Here is an 8,299-nt window from a genome sequence, read left to right as displayed (position 1 = left end):
CACACACACACACAAATGCACATACACCACATGCACACCACACACATACTACACATCTACCCAAACCCACACCACACATAACCATCCATGCACCCACGCCCCCCCACTCATGAAAAACAATGTTGAAGATACACCTAGTTGCTCTACCTACTTAGAATAATTTGGAAATGTATCACTTTATAAGAATATCAGCACACCCAAACAGAATGTCTTTTCAAGTCAAATCTTGATGTTTGACAGCCACCAACGGCCAGTGGTTAATAAACTACGGTTGAGAAGAACAAGTTCTAATCCGTCAAATAAGATCTGGGAAACACAGCATGCAATGGTGGTGCCTCTAAGACTCCAAAAGGAAGCTGTTGGTGCTGGCGATCAATATCTCACTTTCATTTGCATGACAGCTTCTTACTAGCATGGCTGTCCTGTGGCTAAATGTGGTGCTTATAGCTGCAGAAATCTGAGGAAATGAGTTCTATAGTGATTCATATTATGGTTTTTACAACCTGCAACCATTACCCTAAAGATGCAGATCCAGGAGTCCCCACTATAGTGTGCTTTATTCAAATGTGTTCTGTGTTTGGTATGGAGAGAGAATCACATATAATAGCCAGTAACCAACCATTTATGAGCTACAGCAATAACAGCTTTGTATGGTTGACTCTATATGTTGTTCTATGTTATTCCCAGGGAGTAGATGATAAACACTAACCACAGGCTAAACACTTATCTACTAAGCTAACTCTTAATGACAATCTGTTATGTAGATATCCTACTGGCTTTTGGACTAGATGAGCTTCTCTATCTTAAAGGAATGTGTGCCTTACATGAAGTGCTATCAGCAGGACAGATGCACTCTATAGTTGGTGGACTAGTGACGTGTAATCTGGTAGGTAGACATGGGGAAGCAAAGGCATTCCGAAGAGAAGAATCTCACAGATATGGAAAAAATTAGCCAAGAAGACTTCACACAAGGGACATTTTAGTGGACACAAGATGTCCACTAAAGCCAGAGAGAGAAAAGGCACAATCAACACACGGTGGGAACCCCATTGGCTGGGAGAGCGATTGCTTGGGAGCATTCTTGTTCAGCACTGGGATAGAGGGGTACAGGAGACACATGAGGGATCTCTTAGACAAAGTCAAGGCATGTCAATTCTACACTAAAATGAAGAGCTGTTGGAGATCTTCACTAGGAGAGTGACGCAGTTGGCTTATTGTAAAGATGTGGATGTTTTACCCATTCAAGAATATATTAAATAAGGGGAAGGTAAAGATAATTATATATCATAGTTCATAGACTCCCAGCATGTACCACATACGCCAGCTCATCTGCTTTTCCTTCCGGAACCCACGTAGCCACCCAGCCATCTTTTCTGTCACTCAGCCCCTCGCCGTTCTTTGTAGAATTTACATCTAAGTATGTCCACCATACATATTTCAGTTTGTGTGCACTTCAGTCCCACAAGCTTGTCTTTACAGTATTTACATCCTTAATCCTCTGGTCATAAACCTTGAGTTCACGCACATAGTATATTTGCATAAGTTGTTGCGTAGCATTTTATTATAGAAATATACCAAAAATTTGCTTATCCCTTTACTGTTTGATGGGCATTCATATTTTATCTAGTTTCGATCACATGCACCTAGAATAAAAACAAAGAGGAGGGATTGCTAAGTTTTGAGGTATGTGTGCCTTTAACTTTAATAAATAATTTAAAAATATTTTTGAGTCGGACACATCAATTGTACCCATGGCGATGGTGTAGGGGAAACTCAGCGTTTCCCCTTGTACTTCATTTGCAGGCTCTTTCGTTTCTCTAATCAGGTGAATGTGTAATTATACTCATATAAGTATCAATTTGCATTTTGCTGATTACTAATGAGGAATATCATTTCATTTTTTAAATGCGGCCAATTGATATTCCTCTTTTGTGAAGTGCCTGTTTTTGAGCCTTTTTGAGATGTATCTTTCAAAACGCTATCGTTTTTGAATTCTTACTGTGTCCCAGTCCCTACATGGAGCACTTTGAATTCTTACTGTGTCCCAGTCCCTACACGGAGCACTTTGAATTCTTACTGTGTCACAGTCCCTACACGGAGCACTTTGAATTCTTACTGTGTCACAGTCCCTACACGGAGCACTTTGCAAACATTCATCTTCGGTCATCTCTGTGACTTACAGACAAGGGAACGCAGAATTTAGGAGGCTGAATTACCCACGGACAGATATGCAGGGGAGAAGCCGTGGACTTAACATTCAACTTGAAGTCTTTCTGACCCGAAAGTTCTTTAGTTTCTCAGAGTTTGTTTAGAGGCTGGCGAGGCTGAGGCCAGAAGGAGCACTAAAAGCTCAGCTGCAAGAGCAAAAGTAATGTGAACGCATGGGGAAGGGAGGGCAGATGGAGGAGACCTGGAAATGAATGCAGTGGTGGGAGAAGGTGGTGGGGTGGAAAACGTCTCCGGTTGCCTTGTCTGTGGGCGGGGCAGTCAATGTGAGTCATACGTGTGTCTTTATAGTGGTATTGTAGGAACCTCTGAGACTGTGCTTTATGATTCTAATACTTAGTAAGAAATTATTTAAAGCCTGAGAGGTTATAAAGTTCAGGGTTAAAAGAGACCATGGTGTTTATTCGGGTCAACTCTTCGCTTCCTAAAAGATGTGACAGTAGTTGCTAACAGGGAGAAAGTGGCTTTGTCAAGATCATGTGTCACCAAGTGTCATATTAAGAACAGATGCTAGGACTACAAAAACAAAATGCAAAGAAATACCAAATAACAGCCGCCTGGTTTTGAAATTAATATGTGAATCACCCTGCTTTAGTTCTTAAACCTTTCTCAGGCAGTCCCCTTGAGTCCAAGTCTATCATCACTACCCCAGAGGCTCTGTTCATCATCTTCATCAGACTTAAGAAACCTTAATGCTGTCACGTCTTTCTGCTGATGATCATGCCAATAAAACCACACATTTTTATTTTAGTTTGCAGGCATTACTGTATAACCTGCCTGCACAAGGACTTGTCGATATGCGCTGTTCTTCATGCAGTGATTTCCCTTCTCCTTAAAAACTGCCACATCCTTGCCATCTTAGAGAATCTGGACACCTAGCATGGCCAGCGACTACAATGCGTGTCAATCCACTTCCACAATCAGGGTTTTCCCACTCTGATTTATTGCATCGTGTCAATTCTGGCCTTTCCCTCTCCCTGTTCCTTGCAGAAGGTTCCAACTTGTAATACTTAATGTTTTCTCGTGTTTTTTGTTTTTTGTTTTTTTTTTTTTTTTGCTTCTCAATAATGCTTAAGTGATATGCACCCATTAAGAATTGCATTTCACCAACTAAGAAATACAGAGACAGGGGAAATAGTCTTATTTAGGGAAGAACCCTATAATGCTTACCCAATACCAAGTGGTCAGCCCCCTGAGATCACACACATACAAGTGAAACTATGCAGACTGTGCAGGCTGTAGTTACATACTTAGGAATACATATGTATGAATGTGTGTGGGGGGCATGACAACATCATGAATTTGAGAGAGAGCAAAGGGTACATGGGAGGGGTTGAAGGGAAGGACGGAAAAGGGAAATGATGCAACTACGTTTTAATTTCGAAAACAAAAAGTCATTAAAAAAGAATCCTGCTTCAGAGTTTGAGTCTTGATCTTGTGCCCAGCTGGCGATATGCTGGGCAAAGCCCACTTGTGATGATTGGAAGCAGCAGGAGCCTGCAAATTCCAGTTAGCTGGAAGAGATGCACAATACTTTATTATGAAATACACTTGGCATTGGATGACTTTGGCCAACAGGAGGCTAATGGAAGTTTCCCGAGTCCATGCAAGGTGACATGAGCCAAGCTATGACGCCTGCAAGGTTGGCTGTAGTGTGTGCGCTTTTGACATCTGTTGGTTTCAGCTTGATATTAGTTTGCTGAAGGGAGCATTGTAGTGAAGGAGCATCTATACTTGGCCTTGATGGTTGTCTTGGTTGCTTTCCCTTCACTTTGACCACAACATGTGTCTGAACTAATTTAAAGGAAAAGGGCTCTCAGGGAATTTTGGTCCATCATGATCGAAAGGGATGTGGGAAAAGCTTCAGTCCACACCGGCAGAACTTGAGGTTGAGCTCTTCCCATGGCATTTAAATCAGGAAGAAGACAGTGGCCTGTACTAGTGACCTACCTCCTGAAGTCCCCACCAGTTGGGGAGCAGGTGTTCCAACCCATGACCTTGCAAAGGACTCTACATTCAAACCATGTTACATGTTATCATCCTTTCAAACACTTGCTACACTAAGGAAACACAGCATGGCCTTCTTCTACAGCTCAACTGAGAGGCAGCATCCTTGGTCTTTCTAAAACTGACTTCAGAATATGCATTTTCATAAGACTCAGGTGAATTTTATGTACATTAAAAATGAAGAGGTACTGTGTCTGTCAGCTCTAGATCTCTTCTGCTGTCTTCTCTTAGAAACAGTCTTTTTTTTATCTTTTGCATTTGGCATTCTGTCTCAGCTCCCCTTTCAGCAATCTGAACATATCGCCCCTCCCTGGGTCTCTACAGTGGCTTATTATGTGTCCGCATTGTGACATTAAAGAGGAAGCAATTCTAGCTGGGGCTATTCATCTTACAAGTTCCTCTGTATAGTCCAGGACCTGCTATTGGTTGAATGATTATTTCTTGAAAGACGAAAAGAGACAGGCATACAAGAGACAGACGCAGAAAGACAGATGCAGGCCAAAGGAGGAACTAGCAGGAAAGTATACAGCTACACATAGAAACAGTCAAGTTCTAGAACAGCATGGAAAATAGCATCTTTGATACAGTCTGGAAAATGGCTTGGAAGAGTTCACAATTTCATTTAAATAGGTTAAGTGATGGCCTACATTGTTTGGCACACCTCTCAGAATAACAGAGGACTTTAATTTCTTTTTTATAAGCATTGCATTTGGTGGATGCTGTTGATAGGCTTGCCAAAATTCATTTTGTTTTCCCTGACAAAGTACCCACTGTTCTTTTTACTTTTTGAAAGTAATTGGAATAGCGTGTGCAGCCTTTAGTGACTTCACCTAGGAAGGACATTCATAAGAAGAAGCGGGTCCTGGGAATGGGTGTGGGGGTGCTAAAGGCTGGGAAAATGTACCTTGTGACATATAATCAGGCGGCATTCCAGTATTATGCCTGGAGTCGGGAAATGGAGGTTGAGGCTAGCCACCGAGGAAGCAACTGATTTAGGATACTTAGAGAGCTGTCACACGGGAGAAGTTAGAGGGTCCAGGTTTATTTTTAAACTGTAAACAGAAGAGACTGCAGAGCACATAGGAGAGACCACACACTGGAGAATGCGCTGCTCGTGGAACTGCTTTATGAACAGTAGTAAACTTTGGGTCCATGTAAATATTTGACTGTAGTCAGGGTTCACCAAATAGAAAAAAAAACTTGTTAGGGATTCTGTGGCTCTCTGTGTTGAAAAAGCGAGCAAATGACCTGTTAGTGGCAAGATCCTCAGGACTCATGAATTGCTCAGAGGAGGACAGGAAGGCTGCGACAAAGCTGAAGTGCTCTGCCTGCACTAATCCATTCGGTCCTCTCCAAAGCCCTTCTGAGCACCCTGACTTTACAGCTGATGACAGGGAAGTGATGGCAAACTATTCGGCGACTCCCCTCGGGTCCTGAAGCAAGGAGGGGCAGGGCCCAGGGACTTTGAACTACATACTTAAAAAAAAAATTGATATGCTCCTTAACATTGAAAGTGAAAGTGGGACCAAAATGGAACCTTAAAATACAGACACACAAATACATACGCACAGATACAGACACACAAATAAAGACACACAGATACAGACACACAAATACAGACACACAGATACAGACACACAGATACAGACACACAAATAAAGAGACACAGATACAGACACATAGATACAGACACACAGATACAGACATGCAAATACAGACACACAAATGCAGATACACAAATACAGACACACAGATACAGACACATAAATGCAGACACACAGATACAGATACACAGATACAGACACACAAATGCAAACGCACAAATACAGACACACAAATACAGACACACAGATACAGACACACAAATACAGACATGCAAAAATTCCCACAGGTCTAGGGAGTCAGAAACCAGGTCAGTGAGCTAGATCAAGGACCGCGGTGACATTTGTCCTTCTAGAGTGCTGTTCTGTCCTGATTCTCGTCACTGATAACCACCTGAGATGAGAAACTAAATTCTTAGTGCTATTTCACTTGTGAAACTGGCAGAGGTGTTCTTCAGATAGAAGACTTGTGTTTCTCCGTCCTAAATTCATACACTAAATCCTAGCTCTGGTCAAATGGGTGAGTGCTCAGCCTTAGAATAGTGTTCTTGATTCTCACACATGTTGATACTCAACACATAGACACTTACAAATTGAGTGTATTTTATCTGTTTAAATGGTCATGCAAAGTAGTAAACAATGTAATTTTGAAGTAGAATACCCTTTTAAGCACTCTTACCCCAGGGAACTAAAAGTAAGAAAAAGTATTTTAAAGATATAATTAATTAAAATAAATTGGGAAACAATGCCTTTTTGAATTTTTTTATTGAGGAGAAGAGAAAGGTATTTGCTATGGATTTATTTAGCTGTTATTCTGTAACTGTACTATATTATACCCACTGGTTATTTTTTGTATAGATTATATAAAAAGTCAATAATTATGATAAAGCTTTTTTCAAATGTTAACTGGCCACTAATTATGTAATTTTGTTACCCATGCAAAACATAATCATTATTAAATATTAGAATACTTTGCACCATTCTAGTTTAAAACTTCTCAGGTTTTCCACCAAGCTATAGGTACATATTCATAGATTTATCTGTCACATTGCTTTTATCTATTTACTTGTTTATTTTTATATCTCTTTAATAAAATTCCTTGAATTTAAAAAAAAAAGAAAAGTGTTCTTGAGAAAGAGGATCCAGAGAACAGACTGGTCCTTCCATCAAGTGTGGACCTGGTGAGAGACCGTGCACTGAGCCAGGGCAGAATCTACCAGACACTGGGTCTGATTATACCCTGTATCCTAGACTTGCTATCCTGCAGAATTGTCACCTTAATTTTATTTTTTATTTTCTTAAAAAGGAAACAAACTATCTCTTATCATTTTACATACCAATCCCACTCTCTCCCTGTCTTCCATTCACCCCACCTACCCCACCACCAGACCCCATCTATTCCTCAGAGAGGGTAAGGCACATTGCTTTGGGGAAGGTCCAAGGCAGAGCAAGGTATTATCCAAAGAGAATGAGTTCCAAAAAAAAAAAAAGCCAGCACAAGCAGTAGGGACAAATCCTGGTGCCACTGCCAGTAGCCCCTCAGTCTGCCCCATCCCTGCAACTGTCAACCACATTCAGATGGACTAGTTTGGTTCTATGTTTGTTCCTTCCAAGTCCGGCTGGAGTTGGTGAGCTCCTATTAGCTCAGGTAAACTGTTTCAGTGGGTGTACTCATCATGGTCTTGACCTCTTTGCTCATATTCTCACTCCTCCCACTCTTCAACTGGACTTTTGGAGCTTAGTCTGGTGCTCCAAATGCGGAGCTCTGCCTCTGTTTCCATCAGTTGCTGGATGAAGGTTCTATGGTGACATTTAAGATATTCATCAGTCTGACTACAGGGCAGGGCTCTCTCCTCTGTTGCTTAGGGTCTTAGCTGGGGTCATCCTTGTGGATTCCTGGGAATTTCTCTAGAGAAAGGTTTCTTGCTAACCCCATAATGGCTCCCTCAATCAAGATATCTCAACACATTTTCTTTATCCATTCTTTGGTTGAGGGACATCTAGGTTTTTTTCCAGATTCTGGCTATTTCAAATAATGCTGCTATGAACATAGTTGAACAAATATTTTTGAAGTATGATTGAGCATCTTTTGGGTATATGGCCAAGAGTGGTATTGCTGGATCCTGAGGTATGCTGATTCCCAATTTTCTGGGAAACCGCTATTCTAATTTTTAAAGTGGTTGTACAAGTTTGCATTCCCACCAGCAATGGATGAATGTTTCCCTTACTCCACATCCTCTCCAGTATAGGCTGTCATTGGTGTTTTTGATTTTAGCCTTTCTGACTGATGTAAGATGGTGTCTCAGAGTCATTTTGATTTGCATTTCCCTGATGGCTAAAGATATTGAACATTTCCTTAAGTGTCTTTTGGCCATTTGAGATTCTTCTGTTGAGAATTTTCTGATAGTTCGGTTCCCCATTTTTTAAATTGAGTTATTTGGAATTTTGATGTCTAATTCCTTGAG

At 41.0% G+C, this 8,299-nt stretch overlaps 1 protein-coding gene across 5 annotated transcripts in view; it reads left to right on the top strand.

The window, feature by feature from the left end:
- The window catches only part of Mapk10 (mitogen-activated protein kinase 10), a 297,033-nt gene that overhangs the window by 7,047 nt on the left and 281,687 nt on the right, over window positions 1-8,299 (top strand). The window lies entirely within an intron of this gene.

The sequence above is a fragment of the Microtus ochrogaster genome, linkage group LG1 (assembly GCF_000317375.1).
Source record: "Microtus ochrogaster isolate Prairie Vole_2 linkage group LG1, MicOch1.0, whole genome shotgun sequence".
Taxonomy (NCBI): Eukaryota; Metazoa; Chordata; class Mammalia; order Rodentia; family Cricetidae; genus Microtus; species Microtus ochrogaster.
This window is presented reverse-complemented; position numbering and strand designations above follow the sequence as displayed.